Consider the following 21,703-nt stretch of genomic DNA (forward strand, 5'->3'; position numbering starts at 1 on the left):
CAAAGGTGAGGCAAGAGTCTTTAAAGTCTATAAATATGAATATTCTGATCAATTTTGTTGTTTTATAATTGCCATCAGGTTTTGGAACAAATATTCCACCTCATTTTCATTTTCTATTGCCATTCCTGATAATGAAGTTAAAGTGAATTTGTGGAAAACTTATACTGAATTGCTGCCTTTGCCACTTTAGTCTTAAAATATCAGTTAGAAGGTTTCTTTGTGTGAAAACAATATCTAAAGAGACATATTGATATAGTAGCCAATCCTAGTGGTCTAGTGGTTAAGATTTGGCACTCTGACTGCCTTGGCCTGGGTTAATTTTCCAGTCAGGGAAACACATCACCCATTTGTTGGTTGTCATACTGTCGTGGCTGCATGTTGCTATGATGCCACTGGTATTTCAAATACCAGGAGGGTCACCCATGGTGGACAGGTTTCAGCGGAGCTTCCAGACTAGGATAGGATAGGAAGAAGAACCTGGGCCACCCACTGCTGAAAAATTTGGCCATGAAAACCCTGTGAATAGCAATGGAGCATTGTCTGATATAGGGAGGTGAACGGATGGCACAAAAAGACTGGGCAGGGTTCTGCTCTGCTGTACACAGGGTCACTAGGAGTCAGAATCCCCCAGAACAGCACTAACAAAAACAGTATTGATATAGTAGTAGAAATATGAAAATGAAATCATTTATGCTGTACATCTTAATTAAAGTATTTAAATAGGTAACATAATATGTAGTAGAGTATGGGATGGGAAAAATAGATAGTCCATGCTCACCATGAAATCTGTGAACCGTTGGATACATTTATTATCCCCAAAGATCTTGTCGAGTGAGAAACACGCTGCAAATGTAACATATATTAGTAACCAAATCAAGATATAAGTCGTCCTGAAGATTATGTATATAAACATAGTTTCTAAGAGGAAGATGGGCACGAGTGTTAGCCCAGGGCCAGCCTTCCTCAGCAAAAAGAGGAGGATTGGCATGGATGTTAGCTCAGGGCTGATCTTCCTCACAAAAAGAAAAACAAAAACAAAAAAACTTAGTTTCTAGTTTGAGAGTTCTCAGAGAGACCATCTGTGTGGATTCACATAGTATTTCTTTATAATATATGTGCATGTACTGCAGCCCAAAGTTCCTTTATAATTAATGTATTTCATCAAAAAATCCATTGAAAAGAAACTTGAAGAACTCTTGCCTTCACTATTTTTCTCAATTTCAAATAAGCTAGTATACTTTTTTCCAAACCATAATTTATGAGGTAGTGTAATAATACCTATTAATCCAACAGAATTCTTAAGACTGTAGCAAGAAAATTTGAGACTTTTGGGTACTTAGAAAAAGGAGGAATTGTGGAATGGGGGATTGTGAAAATGGGGAACTTAAACATCCCCCTTCTGCTAGCAGCATCAGGGCTGGCTAAAGGCACTAAGAGTTTCTGACAGTGTAGAACCACATATATGATATTCTTTTTGTGAGACTGATCATTTCAACTAGTTTTGATAAATATCGCAAGGGCTGTTCTCCAATAAAAATGATTAGCCAAGACCCACACATTGAATAATCTATAAAAGAGAAGTCAGCCTAACAAGAGATGTTATTGGCACTACTGAGCCTTGAGCAACAAGGAAGTAAGGAAGCTCCCACCACGAAACTCAGGCTATATAAAGGAGCTGATGTGGTCCTAGATCAGTGCCACCCTCTCCCTGCCCCTGATTACTGTGTGTTTTTTTTGTGTGTAAGGAAGATTAGCCTTGAGCTAACATCCGTTGCCAATCCTCCTCTTTTTGCTGAGGAAGACTGGCCCTGGGCTAACATCCATGCCCATCTTCCTCTATTTTATATGGGACGCCCCTACAGCATGGCTTGACAAGTGGTACATCGGTGGGCGCCCGGGATCCGAACCTGCGAACCCTGGGCTGTCATAGCAGAATATGCACACTTAACCGCTACGCCACCAGGCCGGTCCTCCCTGACTACCTTTTAAAAGAAGTCAAAGCAAATCCTGTAGGCAGTAATACTATCCAAATTTCCCACTTAGGCTTTAGAACTTCCACAATTACAAACGAATAAGGCTAAAAACAAAATACGAAGGAACAACTGAAGGTCAGGGGTACACGAAAAGGCAAGCACCCATGACTAAGAGTTAACATAAATAATAAAAAACTGATTTAGACTACCAAAGACTAAAAATATTAGAATTGTCAGTTAAGGGATATGAAACAGCTCTTTATAAAGCGTTTAAGAATATAAAGGATAAAATCACAAAGATGGAAAATTCAAAAAGAGATTTTTATATATAAATGAAATCAGAAAGATAAGAGCAAATGAAACTACTAAAAATAATGAACATAAATTTAAACCAACTCATTCAAAAAGTTAAACAGTAGATTAAACACTGATTAAGAGAAAAATAATATACGTGAAGATAAATAGAATAAACTTCCTACAATGAAGTAGCAAGTCAAGGAGACAAAAAACAAAAAGGAGACACTAAGAGATGGGAAGGATAGACTTAGAAAGTCTGGTGTCTGTATAATCGGAGTCTCAGAAGGAGTGAATAGAAAGAATGTGGTAGAGAATATATAAACAGATAACATTTTTGGATTTTCAAAAACTAGATAAAACCATAATTTTATATATTCTACTCATTTTTTCTCCCCACACACAAAACGTCAAGAGTTCTCCCAAGTCATTATGATATCCAAATGTATCCTGTGACACATTTCTAAATGCATCCTCAGAGGGTGATGTGCCCATTGCTGAAAAACCACTGCTCTAGACCTAAGATGAGAACATAAGCATTTGACATACCGTAATCAGGAATCCACATTTCAGAAGTGGTTATGTGAGCACTTAAAAATAATGGAAACTAAGGATTTGATTTGTGAAATTTAATTTTAAATCTTGAAAGTCGGGATATTCAAGCCATATAGTTGCTAGAACTAATGTACCCCACTTCTGCAGAGACATGATATAAAATTCCATCAAATTCAGAAGCCTAATAGATTCAAGTCAGTGCTGTCAGTCTAGTGGTCTCTTTATTCTTTTGTCTTCCCGTTTTACGTGGGACTCTGCTGCCTGAGTCACCTAGCAGAAGCTCATTATGCTATGAAAATATTGTTGTATCTACCATTAATGAACCTTTCACACAATAGACTTGTTGGAACACCAGAGGATAGAGTGTGGTGCTTCTCTGAGCTTTTAAGAACAGGTTCTATAGCGATTTTTGTGCCTTCCTGTCAATAAATATTTATAAGTTTGGAAAAACCTAGTATAAAACTTTCATTATAATATTTTCTTGGTGGTAGGGTTGTGAGAGTGGAATCACGTAGGTTCCTACTACCTATAATCATCAGGCTCTACAGATGTTTACCAAAAAACCTGGTAATTGCTGAAGAAACAAATTGGCACAAGTCAGTTCACGTGCACACACACACGCACATACACAAATAAATGTAATCATATATAATTGTGCATATATAAAAGGTAAAGTATTAATGCTGCAATTTCATATTTTTAGTATGAAGTCATTGGGATTACCATACAGAAGGATAGTTAACAAATAGTCATTTTCAAAGTAAAAAGTAGTAAAATACCAATGAGTTGTGTCTTCTTACTCAACATTAGCAAATGTGGGTTGTCACTTTCAAGTTAGAAAACTAAATTTTGAAACATACATATATGAATACTTGCCACAAAATGACTGACTTTGACATGATCCAGAAAGTTCAATACTTAGTGACTAAACATTTTGGAAACCTGTTTTTGCTCTTTTGTTGTTTGATATGTAGATGCAAACATTTTAAACACTAAATAATGCAAAATTCAGTCTTATAACTTCATTTACTTAACTCCTTTATTAAATTCCAAAAACATTATCCCAATTGATAACTCTCATTTTTCATTGAAATGTCATCTAAATATATTTTAGCAGTTTTCCCAATTATATTCACTCTCTCTGGACAGAAATTAATCACTACTAAAGATGATTACATCAATATTACCCAGGTTCTCAAAATAACCTCCTTAAACACACACACATACACACACACACACACACACACACACAAGTCTAATGCCTTAAATGGCAAGACTGTTGAAATAATTGGCTGCTTTATAGAGACATGCTCAGTTGATACCTAGAGAATAGATACGTATAGTTATATTTTTAACGTCTTAAAATAGTATTCTTTTGATTTAAGTTGCTACAACTTCTGCTTTGGATGACTTTCCTTATTAACTACTCAAATATAGATCTACCCTCCCTTCTTAAAACACTTGGGACAAGGTATGGTTCAGATTTCAAAATTTCTCAAAAAGATGCACAGTATATAAGTAACACAGGGACGGAAAGGGGCACATTGACCATTCCTTCAGCTGTGAATAACCACACTAGGTGAGATACATAAGGATTCTAGGTCACTCAGTTAGGTCAGGTGGTCTGCCAAGCGAATAATGAAAAAAAAAAACTTTATTTCTCAGACATTGAAATTCAGAATAACAGATAAGAGAATGTGGAGATATGTTCCTTTCTACAAGCTTTCTTTCACTTCATAATACCCACATAAAGGTTCAAGGGACACTATTTCCCATCCTTAGGAGTTTCTAATATAATATTCACTATATTTGCTATCCGTTGTTATACATCTTCACTTTTGACTACAGCCAATGCCACAAGAATACTATTGTAATTTCATTTTTTGTCCATTTGGTGCAAGGACTAAATCTTAAGCTGTTTGACATCTTCCACCATGTCTTATATTCCCAGATCCATAATCTTCTTTCTACAAATAAATGTTTACTGCAAAAGGAGTATAATTGAATTTGTAGTTTATAAATAATTGTGAATCTCATAACCAATCATGTTTTGGTTGACTTTGAGTGCAAAGGTAAGGTCATTGCTTAACAATAATTGAAAATAGATTTTCTTAACTCTTTTTTTTATTTTATAAGAAATATTTAAAAACAAAAATTTGTGCTATTTCCTAAAGGGGAATTACAAACATTTTTATAATGGCTACTCTGGGTAATTTGTTTTTCCTTCTGTTGTTGTAATCTGTTTTTAACTTTTCACAATTTTCTTATCTTCACTTGGACTGATTAGTTCAACCATTAGATTTAAATTGACTGTTGGGATTGTGCCTGGCCGTTTGACAGGCACATAATAATTATTGCAAAATCAAATATCTCTGACTGTGGGAGCTCTAAGTTCTCTTTGCATGTAAATGCTTAATAATTGCAACATAAATGGGTGAATACAGGTACTTTAATTATTATTTGTGGGTCTGGTATCCTTTTTGACATTCTTGAACTGTCACTACCGAATGGAAGTGTTGATTCTAGATTGTCTCCCTTCAAAATTATTGTTCATCATCTGTTTCTATTTGTTTAGTTCACAATGGTGTTTTAGTGATGTAAAGTGCTACACTCATTGTTATTTTTATAACAATTTCTGTTATTAAGTCATATGCTATCTAGATAAGGCAGTTTTTAAAATGTAAATAATAATAATTGCCTAACAAAAATATTTTCTTAGAGACGATAAGTGCTATATTTTCTCCCAAGATAATGACTCTTTCTGGCTTGTGTTGTAAACCCAAGTATTCCTGGAAAATATTGTTGCTGCCAGTGTGTGACTCTAAGTGAAAATGAAATACTATTGGAACAAATAAGACTTGAGTTTACTGAACTCCATTTCTTGCCACTGCAGTATTATTTGTAATCAATCATTCCAATTCTCCTGGTACCCAAAATACTTGAAAGGTGCTGGAAGACTGAGACCAAAATAGACAAGACAGAACTCCAGGGACTCAGGAGCTCAGGGAGGAGGGAAAAATTAGAGAGTGATGCACTTCTAGGACTGGGAAGGAAGGTTCATGTTCAGCAGTAAAAATGGAAGACCCAAGGAAGCAAATAGAGTAGGCTCTTGCTTTTGAAGCAATGACTCCATCTGTATATCTGGTATCAATAAAGGTAAAAAGAACTAAGAAATGATGATAGAAAAAAAAGAAAAGCATATGAAGTGTCTTTGAATGATTTATAACCTGACTGAACAAATGGGATATGTAAAAATGAAGAATAAAAACAAATTGTATACAATCAGCTTTGTGTTGTTCAGACCAAAATATGAGGTCAGACTAGAAGCACTATGGAAATTTTGATATAGATATTGATATGAAAAGATTGTTGAAGTGAAAAATATAAAAGTCATAAAATAAAAATAAAAATTGTGGCGAGGAGTGGTACAACGGAGATGAGCTTTTATAAAGAACCCTGCTACAGTCAATTGGTGAGTTTGGAAATTAGACAAGGAACCCCACAGAATACATCACGTGTGTGTATGTGTGTGTGTGTATGTGTGTATGACAGAGAGAGAAAGAGAGAATAAAATAAACTTTAGCACACAGAGAGGATAAATAAAATGCCATCATCCATCAATACTAGTTGTATACAAATGGGACAGCAGAGAGTAGGGAGAGTAGGTAGGAAGATATACAAAGAAATATTTTTTTAAAATTCTCTAGAACTAAGGAGAAGACATAAGATCTTAGATTTTCATAGTCAACCCAGATAAGAAAAATACTTTTAAAATGACCCATACCTTGTCATATCAGAATAAAATTTTAGAACTCCAAGGAGTTCTTCCATTGGAAGTTCCAGGAGATGCTATGGGAGTTGAAATAAGTATTAAATGAATAACCAGCAGATAGACAACCAAATTCTCACTAATAAACTTAGGTACAAGATTCTGAAGGAACGTCTTTGTATTTCTGAAGTAAAAATATTTAACTAGAACTCTATATTCAACCAAACTAACATTCAACTATGAGAGCTAAATAAGAACATTTACAGCATGCCTAAACATACAACATTTCTTACCCATTGCCCCATCTGAAAAAGTTACTAGAGGATACACTTTGAAAAAAGGAACAATGACTCTAAGAGAGATTATACAAGAAACAGTGAAAACAGCGAAACCACCATATTTTATACTTAGGTTTAAAAAAGAGTAGTTTACTTACAAAAAGTGACAACTTTAATTTTTAAAGTAAGATTAGTTTATTGATGATCTCAAGGCAGAATAGATTTTTCAGCCCACTGATGTAAAAGATGGCAGGAAGTGGGAGGAAGAGAAAAGTAAATGCTAAGATTCTTGATTTATATAGTAAAAATATAAAGAAAATGATTAACATAAGGCATTCCACAGAAATATTAAATCTTAAATACACATGTTAAAATTTCAAGTGCAACTATTTGAAAAATATTAATGAGATGTCAAACTTTTAAACCATTAGAGAAAAAATGGAACTATGAAAACTATAGGAATTCATCAAAAGATAAGAATAATAATTTTTTAAATAGTAGAAAAGATAAAATAAATGTTCAGGAAGCAATGTAAACATCTCAGTAATTACAAATGAAGTAAATATCTAAAAAACTAACAATTTAAATGCTTAGTCCCAGATAGGGTTTAAAAAAATGTGATCTTGTTTCCTGTTTAAAAAAGTTATACTTAGAAGAAAACGACTCATAAATGCTGGTAGTGAAGAAAGAAAAAAGTTAATACCAGATATATGTAAAAAAAAAAATAAACAGGTGTGTTATTATCGAAGTTAGAGCAAAGAGAATGTTAGTTAAATACATTTAAGAGGACAAATATTTATCTTTATAATTAATAAAACCTATAATCCTTCAAAAGCTGCATTCATTTGTTCAATCTATCACATTGAAAACCTGTGTAGCATCAGGCATGTTTTAGCCTCTAGAAAGAAAGAGGTAACAGATGCAATTCCACAGGATTGTGAAATAAAGAATGGAGTTGCCTTAAACTGAGATAGCGAAGACTATAGGAAAAACAGATGGTAGTGAAGACATATTAGAGTCTGAAAGTTCAGTTTAGGGCAGGTTCTTTTGAGTTGCCTGGTAGAAAACCAAGTATAGCTGTCAAGAAGAAAGTTGGTCACATAAATCTTTGAGTCAGGGTGAAATCCAGTTTGGAGATATAAATTGTAAAGTCTTTAGTATGGAAACTGCATTTAAAAGTCTATTACTGCTAAGTGTATATATGGAGATGAAAAAAATAAAATAAAATAACCAAGAAATTCAAGGACTGAGCCCTTGGTAATTCCAATATTGTTAGAGCAGGAAATGAGAAAAAGCAGTGAAGAAAATTGAACATGAACGGTCAGAGTATACAAGGAAATCCAGGAGAATGCTGATAGTCTGCAATACAAGTTAAAAATATGTGTAGGGATGAGAGGCAAATGCTGCAGATAGATCAAGCAAGATGTAGATAAGAATTGACTGTTGTATTTAGTAATTACGAACTCATTGCTGTCCTTGTATGAGCAATTTTGGTAGAGTGATAGAAACAGTAGACCCAACTAGAATGGGGTCAAGGAATAATATGAAGAGAAGAATTAGAATAAATGAGTTTAGACTAGTCTTCCAAAGAGTTTTGTTGTAAAAGAAAAAAAAAAAGTTTTGTATATAAAATGGGAAAGCAGGACACTGAGATTTGATTTTTTTGTTTTGGCTTATTTGAAGATGGGAGAAAAAGCAGCAAATTTTACTACTAAGATCATGCACATGCCTAAAAGTAACAAATGAAAGAGAGGCAAAAATTGATGGAATGATGTACTTCAGGTAACTAGTGAGAATAGGATCTCCGGCACAACTGAAGACGTTGCCTTTGGCCAGAAGTGTGGACAATTTATTTGTAGTGAACTAGAAAGATATATATCATCGTACATACAGTTAGTTGGGTATGTAGAAAATCCCAATGAGTCAAAAAACACAACAAAACAAAACAAAACTCTTGGAACTAATAGTGATTATAGCAAGGTCACACAATAAAGGTTTAGATAGAAAAGTCAACTGCTTTCCTATATACCAGCAATGAACAACTGGAATTTGAAATTTAAAAAAAATACCTTTTATATAAAACCAAAATAAAATGAAATGCTTAGGTATAAATCTAACAAAATATGTATAGGATCTATTTGTAGAAAACTATAAAACTGATGAAAGAAATCAGAGAATATCTTAAAAAATAGAAAAATATACCATAAAATTTTAGTTCTCTCCAAATTGACATACAGATTGACATACAGGAACAAAGCTTTGTTCTCTCTAAATCTGACATACAGATTTAGCACAATTCCTATAGAAATCTCAATAAGATTTTTGTAGTTATACACAAAATTTTTCTAACATTTAAATGGAAAGGCAAAGGAACTAGAATAGCTAAAACAATTTTTAAAAAGAAGAATAAAGTAGGAGGAATCAGTCTATCCTATTTTAAGGCTTATCATACAGCTAAAGTAATCAAGACTCTGCAGTATCAGTGGAAATAGAGATACAGAATGATTGGAACAGATATCTTCACGTTTTTTGCCCATCCAGAGAGGTATATCCACATACATCCTCCCCAGACGTCCTTGTCATGAATTTTCTAATTGTGTTTCTTCCAAGTCCCTGAAGATCCAGTCGTATCATTATCCACAGCCTATGAATCAATATTAACCACATCTACAATATACCTTCACAGAGAGATCTAGAATAGCGTTTGATTATATAACTGAGGACTATAGCCTAACCAAGTTGACACATAAAATTGACCATCACACCACCAGAGAAAATACTTAGAGGCATGTTAGGGATTCTATGGAAAAACCAATTAACAAGAGCAGACTTTGGGAAAAGAAAGGGAGGATAATGAAGCTGGTGACAATTTGACCCTATTTTCACTTTGCGAGTTCACTTCTGGTGAGGGCTAGAGGAAGGTCATCAGATCTGGTGTAATTAAAACCTCTTATTGATAGTGCCTTTTCCATTGTTGTAGGTTCATTCAATTTTCACAACACCATCATAAGGTAATTGTTATCATGTTTGTCTCATTTTGGGCCTAGAGATGTAATTATGGAAAGTCACACAGGTAGGTAGTGGCAGAGGTAGACAGCAAACCCAGACAGTCTGGCTCCAGAGTCTAGTTTCTTAACCATAAGCAATACTGTCTCTCAGATAAAAAGAAAATGGGGGGAGGGGGTTCAATATTTAGGCTGAGAGCCTTCAATTTTAATTGCTTTGTTTCATTTGCCTGACATTTTCTTGCTCTACTAGCTCAGGTTCAACTTTCTTGGGGCTCCTACACCATTGGTGATCATAATAGGTGTGTTGCATCATCTGACCTCCATGCAGAAGAGTCGTATGATCAATGAACAATGTCTTTAGTGAATAACATAGGGCAAATCAGAGAATTATGGAATGCAGAATGTTTAATTCTCGTTTTAGATTTTTCCATTGATAGACCAATTGACTTGATAGATGGTTTCCAACCTCAGTTTCATTTCCAAGCCTATGAATACTTTCATTTTTATTCACCCACTCATCCTGGGGTTTCCACACCACAGCCTTCTGAGGAAGTTTGCTGCAAAAGCTTCTCTGTCCTGTGCTTCGCCTCTACTCTGAAAAACAAACAAACAAAAAAACCCTTGAAGCTGTGCTCCTTTATTAACACTCCTGACCTCTCCTTGCCCAGTCTGTAGTCCTGGCCTCTCTACTGTGGAGGTGCAAACCCCACAGGAAAGCAAATTCGATTTGAGTAATGGAGGACCCAAAACAGCAGTTTGGAAGAAGTGTGCACTTTCTCCTGCAGGCAATGTAGAGTAATTAAATGTTTTTCTGCAAGGAGGTTCTATGCTTTCCTTCCATTTCTTAATGAGCCACTTTATCCAACATATACCAAATATGAAAGACCTGATCATTGGAATACTTAGCTAACTTTTAATTACATTTCTATTGTAGTCTATTTTAGGTTGTTTGAATATAAGCAGGTCTCCTAGGTAACCCAATCCATTGCTGATGAAAGCTAACCAGGACTGCTTTCTGCACGGCCTATCAGAGAGAGGAGTTATAGTAAATGCACTATGCATTACAGATGAGGAAATAGAGCTACTGAGAAATTGAAATTACCCAAAAACATCTTTACAAAGAAAATCTCTGGAGAGTTTCTTTCCCCTCCTTGCTTTTGTGTTTGACCTTCTGAAAACTTAATATTTTCAGAATGGCATTATTTCCTGGGCAGAGGGAAGAGAATATATAGGAGGTACTGTGGTTAAAAATTGAAACTTCTAAATGATAAGGAAAAAAAAATGACTAGCCTGAAATTCAAACAAAGAACTTTAAAGCTGTGTTTATTGCTTAAGCTCTGATGTGAGAAGTTATTTTTAATTCTGAATTGAATTAAGGCCAATGATATTGAATTCTTTAATTTCCCATTTCAGCATTAAATGTGAAATTGTGCATATATGTACTCTAATTAAAATCAGTAACATTTGTTTTACAGAACAAGTTTCCAGAGAATAACTTTATAGGCAATTGTGATTAGCCTTTACTTCAAATGTAAAATTAAATCATATAGTTTTTCTTCATTGTTTCTCTGCTGGAGGAAAATATAACAGTATTCACTATTTTTCTGTAGCAACTGTTAAATTTCCAATAACCACACTAGGTGAAAAAGTGAAATCATATACATTTTTCTAAGTTATATTTAACAATTTGTTGCAGGAATATTAATGCACACCACTTCATTCTATACTCTTGTATGCAATAGCAAGGAAAACTGGGAAAGTTAAGTGCTGGAGAACATCCTTTATTGAGGGCTTAGCTTTTTTTAGTTCTGTGAAATTGAAAAGACATCACCTTTTTGAGTCCAAGTTTCACCTTATGTAAAATGGGGAAATAAGCCTGCCTCAAAGTGTGTTACAAGAACAAATGACAATGTTGTTGTGGTGTGCTTAACATGGAATCCAGAATATAATAAGGATTCATATTTTTATTTTCTGCCCACATAGGATAAAGAGCTCTCAACTTTGCTTAGCTTTCATCATAAATGCATTAGGAATACCGTTTGTGTTACTATGGCTTTAAGAGCACTGCAATATACTGTGTCTTCATTAATGAAGATAATACTAAAGTAGTCCACTGATTTTTCACTTTTCCCTGAGACTCAGGGACAAGTTTTCATGTTGCTAAATGCCTGCCCACCCCTTGCCCCACTCTGCACTCTGCCCCAAATCAGTCAATTAATTAATTCCACCTCCTTTCTAAGGAGACGTAACAGGACCAGGGTGCCTCTCAGAGACATTCCAGCACTACTTCACATTCCTTCAAAACCCAATGCTTCATCTTTGTATGACAAGATTTGAAAATGGACAAATATTATCTATGTGAAAGAGCATTTAGGTGCCCCTTTGAGATAGGAGAAAAACTAGACTATGCCTAATTTTTGCACTAGCCTGTGTTGGGACACAGAATAAGTGGTCAATAAATATTTGTGGAATGGAATTAACCTTTTTTTGTGTGTGTGTGAGGAAGATTAGCCCTGAGCTAACATCTCTTGCCAATCCTCCTCTTTTTGCTGACGAAGATTGGCCCTGGGCTAACATCCCTGCCCATCTTCCTCTACTTTACATGGATGCCGCCACAGGGTGGCCTGATGAGCTCTGCATATGTCCGCGCCCGGTATCCGAACCTGTCCACCCTCAGGCCGCTGAAGCGGAGTGCACGCACTTAACCACCATGCCACCGAGCTGGCCCTGAATTAACCATTTTTTAAGCAGTAAGTATTCATTTTTGCATTAGGCAACTACTACTGTGCTGCGGGCACACAAAGAACTGTAAGACTATCTCTGCTCACAGAGAGCTGACAGCCACATGAGGGAAGTGTCTCACAAACGTGAAGTAGACAAGATTGCACTTGGCTTCACATGCTTTACACAAGTGCTACTGCTCTTTGGAGAAAAGGTGTGGTCTCTGTTGACTGAGACAATCAACAAGTCTTAAAAGGCAGGATGGCTAGAATACTAATGCTTAGAAAGAAAAACAAAAGGCAATGTATAACTGAGGCAGAGTACCTATGTAAACTTTTCCAATACTTTTGATCAATGTTTTCCTATCTATTAGGGATAACTTATTTATGTTCTTTTTGTCACTTCCAACAACTCCTCATGTTCTTTCTTTATTCTGCCATTAGTTAGTTCTCAAAGTAAGAGGGACAACACTACCAGATATTCCTGGACTGTTTCATCTTAAACTTACCTCTCACGCCCACAGTAAAGAGAATCTGCAGACTATGTGAATATCTTTAGAGCCATTCCAAATGCACTAAATGTGCTTCTTGCACCCTACAATTTTCCTGCCTTTCTTCTCAACAGCTGTGTTTTCAACTAAACTGTCACACTTGGGCATATATTTTCCCAAATCTTGACATATTATATCATTTCACGTCTTGACACAAAATCTCTGAGACACAGTACAAGGATGTAAAGTCTGTAATTTATAAGGCTCAACTAATTACAGTGTATATAAATTCCCATTCTCAATTTGAACTGTATCTCCTTGCAAAATGGAATTGCAAAGGCTCCCAGACAACCAACGATATTAAGATATAATTCTTATTTGGTATGTGACTTTTAAAAAATAATTTAAATTAGTAACAAATAAGGAATTGTACAAACAAAAGAAGTGTAACTCCCATTACAATTAAAATCTCGTCTGGTGGCTCATTTTTTAATTTATTTTTATGAAAGTAGGAGAACTGAACGGAAAGAATGGCAACCAGTCAGCAGATCTGTAGAAGGGATTTCTGTATGGAAGGTCCTTAGAGCAGTGGAACTTATAGAGGCTATAACATCAATTTAGCCCAACCTTTTCATTTACTAGATGAAAACAGTGAGTCATGGAAAGACTAAGGGATTTCCCATGTACCTAGAAAGCTGCTGAAGGTGATTATAATCCATTTTTCTTTATATTTAACCATTTTCACAGTGAGTTTAATTGTAAAAATATCAGAAATTAAAATTTAATTTGTCTCTATAATTTAAGTAGTTACAAAGCCTGGCCATGTGGGACTTGATTTAGACTGAAAACAGAGTGATATATATATATACATATATATACATATTTTGATATATATATAAATACTGGTGTAAAGAATAAAATTTTCAAATATTAAGAAAACTAAAGTAAATGGAAAAATATATTACTCTTTAGATAAGAAATCCTTTACATTTAAGAATCTAAGAGACTCAGCTAACATTTCCAGTGTTCATTCATTCATTCATTCATCTATTACAAAAAACATTTGTTGGTGTTCTATACAGGCGAGGCGGAATAAAACTTCTCCACATAAGTGTATGGAGTGCCTTTATTCAGAGCATCTGTTGAAGTGTGAACTTCCAATGTGGACCAGTGAGAGGCATGCATTAATAATTTAATTATTTTGTTAAAAATATTTCTTAAGCACTGACTGTGTGCCAGATACTGTTAGTGGTGACTGAAGTAAACATGTTCTCCGCTCTCGCGGAACCTACACTCTAGTTGGGGAGCAGCAGATGTCAAACAGGTAAGCAAATAAGTCGGTTATTACAAATTGGGAGTGAGGTATAAAGGGGATGAACTAGGAGTCGAACAAGTCAAATCATTGTGAGCACAGGAGGCAGAACTTGAGGGCTACTTGTTCAGGGTGAGGGGATGTCTACCTATGGAGATAACATTAAAGTAAAACTTACAAGATGAGAAGGATTCAGCCATGAAGGAGAATAGGAGAAATGATACTCCAGGCAGAGGAAATGGTGAGTACAATGACCTAAACTAAGGAAAATACAGTGTGTTATAGGAACTGAAAGGAGATAAAATGGCTGGAGGTTACTTAATTTGAAGAGAATGGCTCCAAATGAGAATGACAGATCAACAGTGGTTTACGTGCATTCACAGTGTTGTGCAACTAATCTTGGTCAGATTATCCAAGATGAGAAATTTGCAATTTATTTGAAGTAAAATGGAAATTTAAAAAGGGCTTTTAAAAAAAGGTTTATTGAGATGAAATTAACACATTATAAAATTCACCCATTTAGTGTACAGTTCAGTGGTTTTCAGTATATTCACAGGTTGTGCCACCATCAGTATAATTGAAATTTTTATTGTGGTAAAATACATTTAACATAAAATCTACCATTTTAACTATTTTAAAGTGTATAATTCAGTGGTTTATGTGCATTCACAATGTTGTGCCACTATCACCACTCTCTAGTTCTAGAACTTTTTCACTACCCCAAATGGAAACCTCACACCCATTAAGCAGTCACTCTCCATTCCTCATTCTCCAAGTCCCTGGAATCTACAAATCTACTTTCTGTCTCTATGGATCTACCTATTCCGGATATTTCATATAAATGGAATCATACAATATGTGGCCTTTCGTATCTGGCTTCTTTCATTTAGCATAACATACACAAACGTTCATAACAGCTCTGTGCGTGATAGCCAAAAGATGCAAACAACCTAAATGTCCATCAACAGATGACTAGATAAACAAAATATGGCATATCTATACAATGTAATATAATTCAGTCATATAAAGCAATGAACCTTGGAAACATTATAATATAATTATAGAACATTTTATATGAAGAGTTTTTAAACAGGGATGTGAAAGAATCCAATTTACTTTTGAAAACATCTCATTGGCTGCTATATGAAGAATGAATTGTACGGAGCAAGAGAAGTGGGGAGAATAGTTAGAGAGCTGTTACAGTAGACCAAGTGAGAAATGGTGTTTGTTTAGACCAGGAAGTCGGCAGTGGAGAGAAAGGGAAGCTGACACGTTAGAAAGATGTTTAGAAGTAAATTATCAGGCCATGTGCTCCACAGGATTTAGGGAGAGAAACGGCGAGAGAAAGCAATGCAGACACACAGGAGTGGAATGCAGCTCTATCACTTACTACAATGTGCAAGACCATGGAAGAAACAGCTTTCAGGGAGAAAACCAGAACTCTCATATAATGGAGGTAGAAGAGTAAAATTTATATATCCATTTTGAAAAACTGTTGAGCAATATCTTCAAAAAACAAACATGCACATAAAATATACCCCAGTAGTTCCACTTTTAAGTATATACTCAATAGAAATGAGTACATATATTCACCAAGAATAATATGTACAAATTTAATTGCAATGCTATTCATGGCATTTCAAAACCGGAAGCTACCAAAACGCCCACTGACAGATAAATGGATAAATTAATTGTGGGAGCAGATTATAGTTCCTGACTTACACAGCAGCTGAGACGTGCAGGTGAGAAACTTTTCTTATATTAAACAGCTAGTAAAGGGTAAAGCTGACTTTAAACCTGTCACTGGGCCAAAATATTTTGTTTTACTCACTACCTATCACTGAATGCACTCTCCCCTTTTTATGCTTCCTGCTGACTTATAAGCAGAAAACTGTAGCCAGAGGGGTAGTCAAAGGCCTGTATCTGAAAGCTGATATGAATTGGGGCAGAGGTTTTAGGATTAGTGGGAAATTATCACATTAGGAAAATCTCAATGATGCCAATACATCACCATGACTTCCCCCATGGCACCTGCACCATAAAATAGCAATGAAATTGTCATTATCAAATAAAAGAATATTTCACACAGCGTAATCTCCCTGATATATCAGAGTGGCTGTCAACTGTTAAACTATGCTGAACACTTTGGAAAGAATTTAAAACACTATATCTCACTATTTACCCCTGTCAGCCGAGCAGTTGAAATGAACACCACAACTATTCAGGAAAATTGAAACCATTGTGGCTTCTCAAGGACTTTCACATTCTTCTGAAAATAAGTATCAAACAAAAAATCAGCATTCTAAAGAGGTATGAAAGAGGCTATATTAAGAAACAAAATAGTACAATTTATGCATTCCATCAGGTCATCTCAAACCACTCAAAGTCAGATGACCCCATGTCATCTTAGTGGGAACACTAAACTGCTGACACTGCAGGGGGACTAAATTGATAATCGATGGTTCGGCAATGCTGGCTACAACCAAAGTATGAAATTTGCCAGCATCTGCCTCTTTTCCCTGTCTCTGGTCTTGCCCAGGAATCCACTAGGTTTTCTGCCAATAAATCTCTTTTTCCATTCAAGTCTGTCTAGCCTCCCACTGCTGTGCCTGCCGTCTCATCAGATTGGTTTTCTTTAATTACAATATTTTTATGAAACAAAGCAGAGTTTGTCTTCTTCATTAGATGGTGTGTTAGGAGGAATATAGAAGATAGCATTTCCATCTGGAGTTTCTCCCTCACCTTGCCAGAACCAGACTTCCTCTCCCCTCTCTTAGCCAGGCTTCTGAGATGTCAGCATACCTTTTGCTAAAGTCTTCCCACTAGTTTTGGATGGCTAAAGAAATGGGAATGTCTCTCTTTCCTTTTTCCTTTTGTATATTTTTATTTATCATTTCACTTTGGAGATAATATGGTGTCTTATATTATCTGTAACAAATTATCACAAAGTGTAGGGTTTAAAGCAATATAAATGTATTCTCTCACAATTCTGGAGGCCAGAAGTCTGAAATTAAGGTGTAGACAGGCCTGCAAGGCACTCTGTCCCTGGCTCTGGGGAGAATCCATTCCACACCTTTCTTCTGGCGGCTGCTGGCAATCCTCACCATTCCTTAGCTTGTAGCTACATCACTTCAATCCCTGCTTCTGTCTTCACATTGCCCCCACATCTGCTGTCTTCTTTTCTCTGTTTAAGGACATTTGTCTTTATCTACAGCCCACCCAGTAATCCAAGATGATCACATCTCTAGATTTTTAAGTTAATTACATGTGCAAAGACCTTTTTCCCAAATAAGCTACCATTCAGTTTCCAGGGATTTGGACATAGGCACATCTTTTTAGGTGCCACCATTCCACTTACTACATTTGCTAAAATCAAGATGGAGCAGACGACAGAGTGTAATGCAAACTCTTTCCATACCAATTCCTTTGTTAGTCCTGGTTGCCTCGTTAGTGTCTCTCTTTCCTGGGCTTAGGCAGCGTGCAATATTTTCCATCTTATCAGCAAACGTTCCAGTTTATCTACGGCTAAGCTCAGTCCTGAAACATGCTGTTTTTTTCCCCAAGACTCTGCCTTATAACAAAACATATATAATTGAGCAGGTTTCTTTTTAAAAGGTTTTTAAAAATTTTAAAGTTACTTAGAAAAATACAGGGTAGTAAAAATGAGAAACATCTGTTTTCATTATTCTAAATTTCTCTTCTAGATATTTTTGCCTCATTATCAACATTCATATGGAAGATTAGATCCCAAACCTCATTTAGATATGTAGCCCATATTATTTTGTCTCACACAGGAAAGAGCTCTACTATTAAGTTGATGACAAGGGTAGAAAATGCATAAATACAAAGGTTTGAGGAAAGCTCTGACCTTGACTACTTGCAACTCTTGATCTTTGGTTATGCTGTTGACTGACAAATATTTATACAGTTCGTTTAACTAGTCTTTTTCTTCATAGAAAGTTTAGTCACCCCTGGAAATATTTATTTCCTTCCTTTTCTGAGGAAAACTTGACATGATAAGAACACTATTGTTTATAATTTCAGCCACATTGATAATGATTCTTCAACTTATCAGAAACTGTTACTTTAATTTCCTTCCTAAAGAACGTGACTGCTGAGCACAGCCCCATAAAGCTAATTAATTATGGTAATTGTATCATATGGTGTTTGAAAAAGGGTGTTTACAGAATTGCTGAGAGAAACGCTTCTAGATGTAGTTTGGCAGGGTACGTTTGCACTTTCAATTTGTATTCTTCCATATTCCACCACATGAATAATTTTCCTCCTGGAGAGAAACTGATATAGGATACGACATCCTCTGAGTCCCATGATAGTCCAACCAAAGCCTGTCATACAAATAGATTAATGGTCCACAATTTTCTGTGCATTGAAATATTTGTTACAAGAATAAATATGTACTTTCTCCTCCTCCATTTTATGTCTCATTATACTCTTTGTCAAAGGAAATTATTATCTATTATTGTTTTTTGGAAAAACGTTCTGTTCTTGGTATAAAAATCTGCCATTAGAGTAATAAAGAAAAATATAACAATAATACATTTAGATATAATTCCCTGAAAAATCGTTCTCATGATAGAATATAAAAGAGCACACAATATTACAAAAATAGTCCTAATAAGTCCTTGATAAATGTTAAAGTGTATTGGTTTAAGAAAAAAAAATCAGCCTACTTCACAACTGCATAAGTTTTTAGTTTTTCTTTAGATTTCTGCCTTATTTGTCTTTAGATTCTGTAGATTTAGACAGGCAGTGGGCCTCGCACACATCACACCTATTCTTTGAATGGTACCAAGGAGCGCTCAGGTTGAAGAGACTGCATTTAGATGACTCCAGGAAGCACTGTAGGCAGCCTTGCTTCTTGCATGGCAACGTGTAGAAGGAAGAGCTTTTGTCATTTACTTCCTTTGTTCCTTGCGGTACGTAACAGAGCATGCTATAAACAGCAGGTGTTCAGACATTTGCTAAATTGAATCGGAAAACAGAATAAATCTATCGGAGTAAAAGAGAATTAGAACTGGGCATCACTTGAGATTTCTGTTAACATTCATACAGTAAAATTTTAGCCATTTTGGCCTCATATAACAATCCTAGCTGGTGATATCTCAGGAAAATAATTCTATGTCCCTAAATCAAAATGGCGTCCACATACATCTCAGCTTCTCGTAATATAGGACAATAGGGAAACAATTTTTGTAATACTGTATACCTTTGTTCTTATTGTAATAATTCAACTTATCTAAATTTTTAAAATATCATGTGTTATTTAAACATCATTAAAATGGTTTTAATTCTCTGTAAGAGTCCTGACAGATCCATCTCCTTTACTCATATAATAAAAACCCAGCTAGTTAAAATATTAAATGTTTATTCTAAACTTTATTTCAATTTTCAACTAGATTTTAAGCCCTCATGGCAGGAGCTGTGCCTTCCCTCTTTCTGTTTCTTTGCAGCGTATTGCAGTGATGGATCCCATACCCCTAAGTTGGCGGCCCCCCTTGGCAGCATCTGTGTAGTCGTCCGTCTTTGCAGCAGGAGTTGCCATTTCTCCACACGCTCTAATTAAAAAAAAAATGCTCTTCAAAAACTATAGAATACACGGGCTGACCTGGTGGCGCAAGCTGTTAAGTGCGTTCACTCTGCTGTGGCAGCCCAGGGTGCATGGGTTTGGATCCCGGGTGCGCACTGACGCAGCGCTTGGCAAGCCATGCTGTGGCCGCATCCCATATAAAGTGGAGGAAGATGGGCATGGATGTTAGCCCAAAAAAAGAGGAGGATTGGCAGATGTCAGCACAGCCCTGATCTTCCTCACAAAAAAAATAAATTAAATTAAATTAAAAAACAAAATGTTACAATACAATAGAAGATTTACTGAAAACGATGTACAGAAAGTATATCCAAACCACCATAAGCTTCAGGAGTCCTTCACACTTTCCTCAAAGCCCCTGTTCAGTCCTTCCATCAGCTAGGAACTATCAACCCTCTCCATTCAACAGATCCCCAGGCATCGCTCAGCTTTCTAGCTTTCTCCCACTTTTCTTTATTGAGCCAGATGGCTTTTGCCTTCTGCCTTAAAATGCTTGCAGGTTTCTGTCCCTCAATAAAGTTATCAAAGCCACTTTCTCTACAAACTTTCAGACCAATTGCTTGGAGGATAACATTGTTTCCAGGCATTACAAATACATAGTGGGCATTTTGATCAAACAGGGATAAATATGATATTCCAACAGGTGTTCTAAGAATCAGCGCTTCATTAATGTTCCAATTTTACCACTTACTTGTAAAATATTTGGTAAATTGTTTATCCTCTCTAAATCTAAGTTTCTTTATTTTTTAAATTGATAGTATATACATACCTAATTATGTTTGTTGTAGGATTTAATAATGCTATTTGGAAAACACGAGGGATGCATTTTGTGTTGTGGGAAATAAGACCACTGACTGAGAATTTTTTAAAAGGCCCTTGTCCTTCAAAAGGCACTATTTCAGGAGGGAAGGTGGGGAATGCATACTGTCCAGCAGCTGGGTGACCATGGCATCCATATTCCTTAACACAGCAAATTTATAATTTATACATGAGGAAATCCTAAGATCTTCTCAAAGAATTGTCTTGTAGTGAACAGGAAAAGAAGGACCTTGGGTCACTGGGAGAGGAGAGGATGGAAGACCATGCTACGCTTAACAGAGAGAAAGGTGTACCTTACAGACAAAAATAGAAAACAATGACTATTTAAAAGAGGTATTGATATTATGCATTTGAAAGAAAACATATTATTGAGAGAGATTTAGGATCTACGATGGAGTCTCAGAATTTATTCATCCAGCAGAATGAAACACTGAAGAAATATAATGGGGTTGCAGTGTTTGTTCTGGGTAGTAAAATGCTAATTACCTCTTTCTTAGTTGAGATTTCAACTTTTCAACAAGACAAACTTCTGTTTATTGTGGAGGCTGATTTCTTCTCATTGGCACACAGTAAGCTCCCAATATATAGAATAAATGTGCCTTCTGCATTGAATTTTAATTTTTGTAACAAACGGTTGCTCTGTCCAAGTATTTAATTGATTCGATGTTTTGTTTTCATTTTGTATAAAGCTCTTTATACCCTGTTCCAATAAATATCTTTATTAAAAGAGAAAAAGAAAGAAGGTTAATTTCAATACCAGTAATACATAGTCAAGTCTGTCAAATAAAAATGGGAAAACAAGAAGCTTCTTATTCAAATGAAATTATTGACATTAGATAGACATCTTTGCACGTGTTTCTCTCATTCTTACACTTCATG

General features: G+C 35.5%; 1 long non-coding RNA gene across 1 annotated transcript in view; it reads right to left on the bottom strand.

The window, feature by feature from the left end:
* Positions 1 to 10,272: 10,272 nt before the first annotated feature.
* LOC147916239 (uncharacterized) overlaps positions 10,273 to 21,703 on the bottom strand; it is a 72,253-nt gene continuing 60,822 nt past the window's right edge. Inside the window, exon 3 of the long non-coding RNA XR_015553094.1 lies at positions 10,273 to 10,471. This is a non-coding gene — a long non-coding RNA (uncharacterized LOC147916239). The remainder of the gene's footprint in view (positions 10,472 to 21,703) is intronic.

The sequence above is a fragment of the Ceratotherium simum genome, chromosome 9, assembly GCF_057802395.1.
Source record: "Ceratotherium simum simum isolate JZ-2026a chromosome 9, ASM5780239v1, whole genome shotgun sequence".
Taxonomy (NCBI): Eukaryota; Metazoa; Chordata; class Mammalia; order Perissodactyla; family Rhinocerotidae; genus Ceratotherium; species Ceratotherium simum.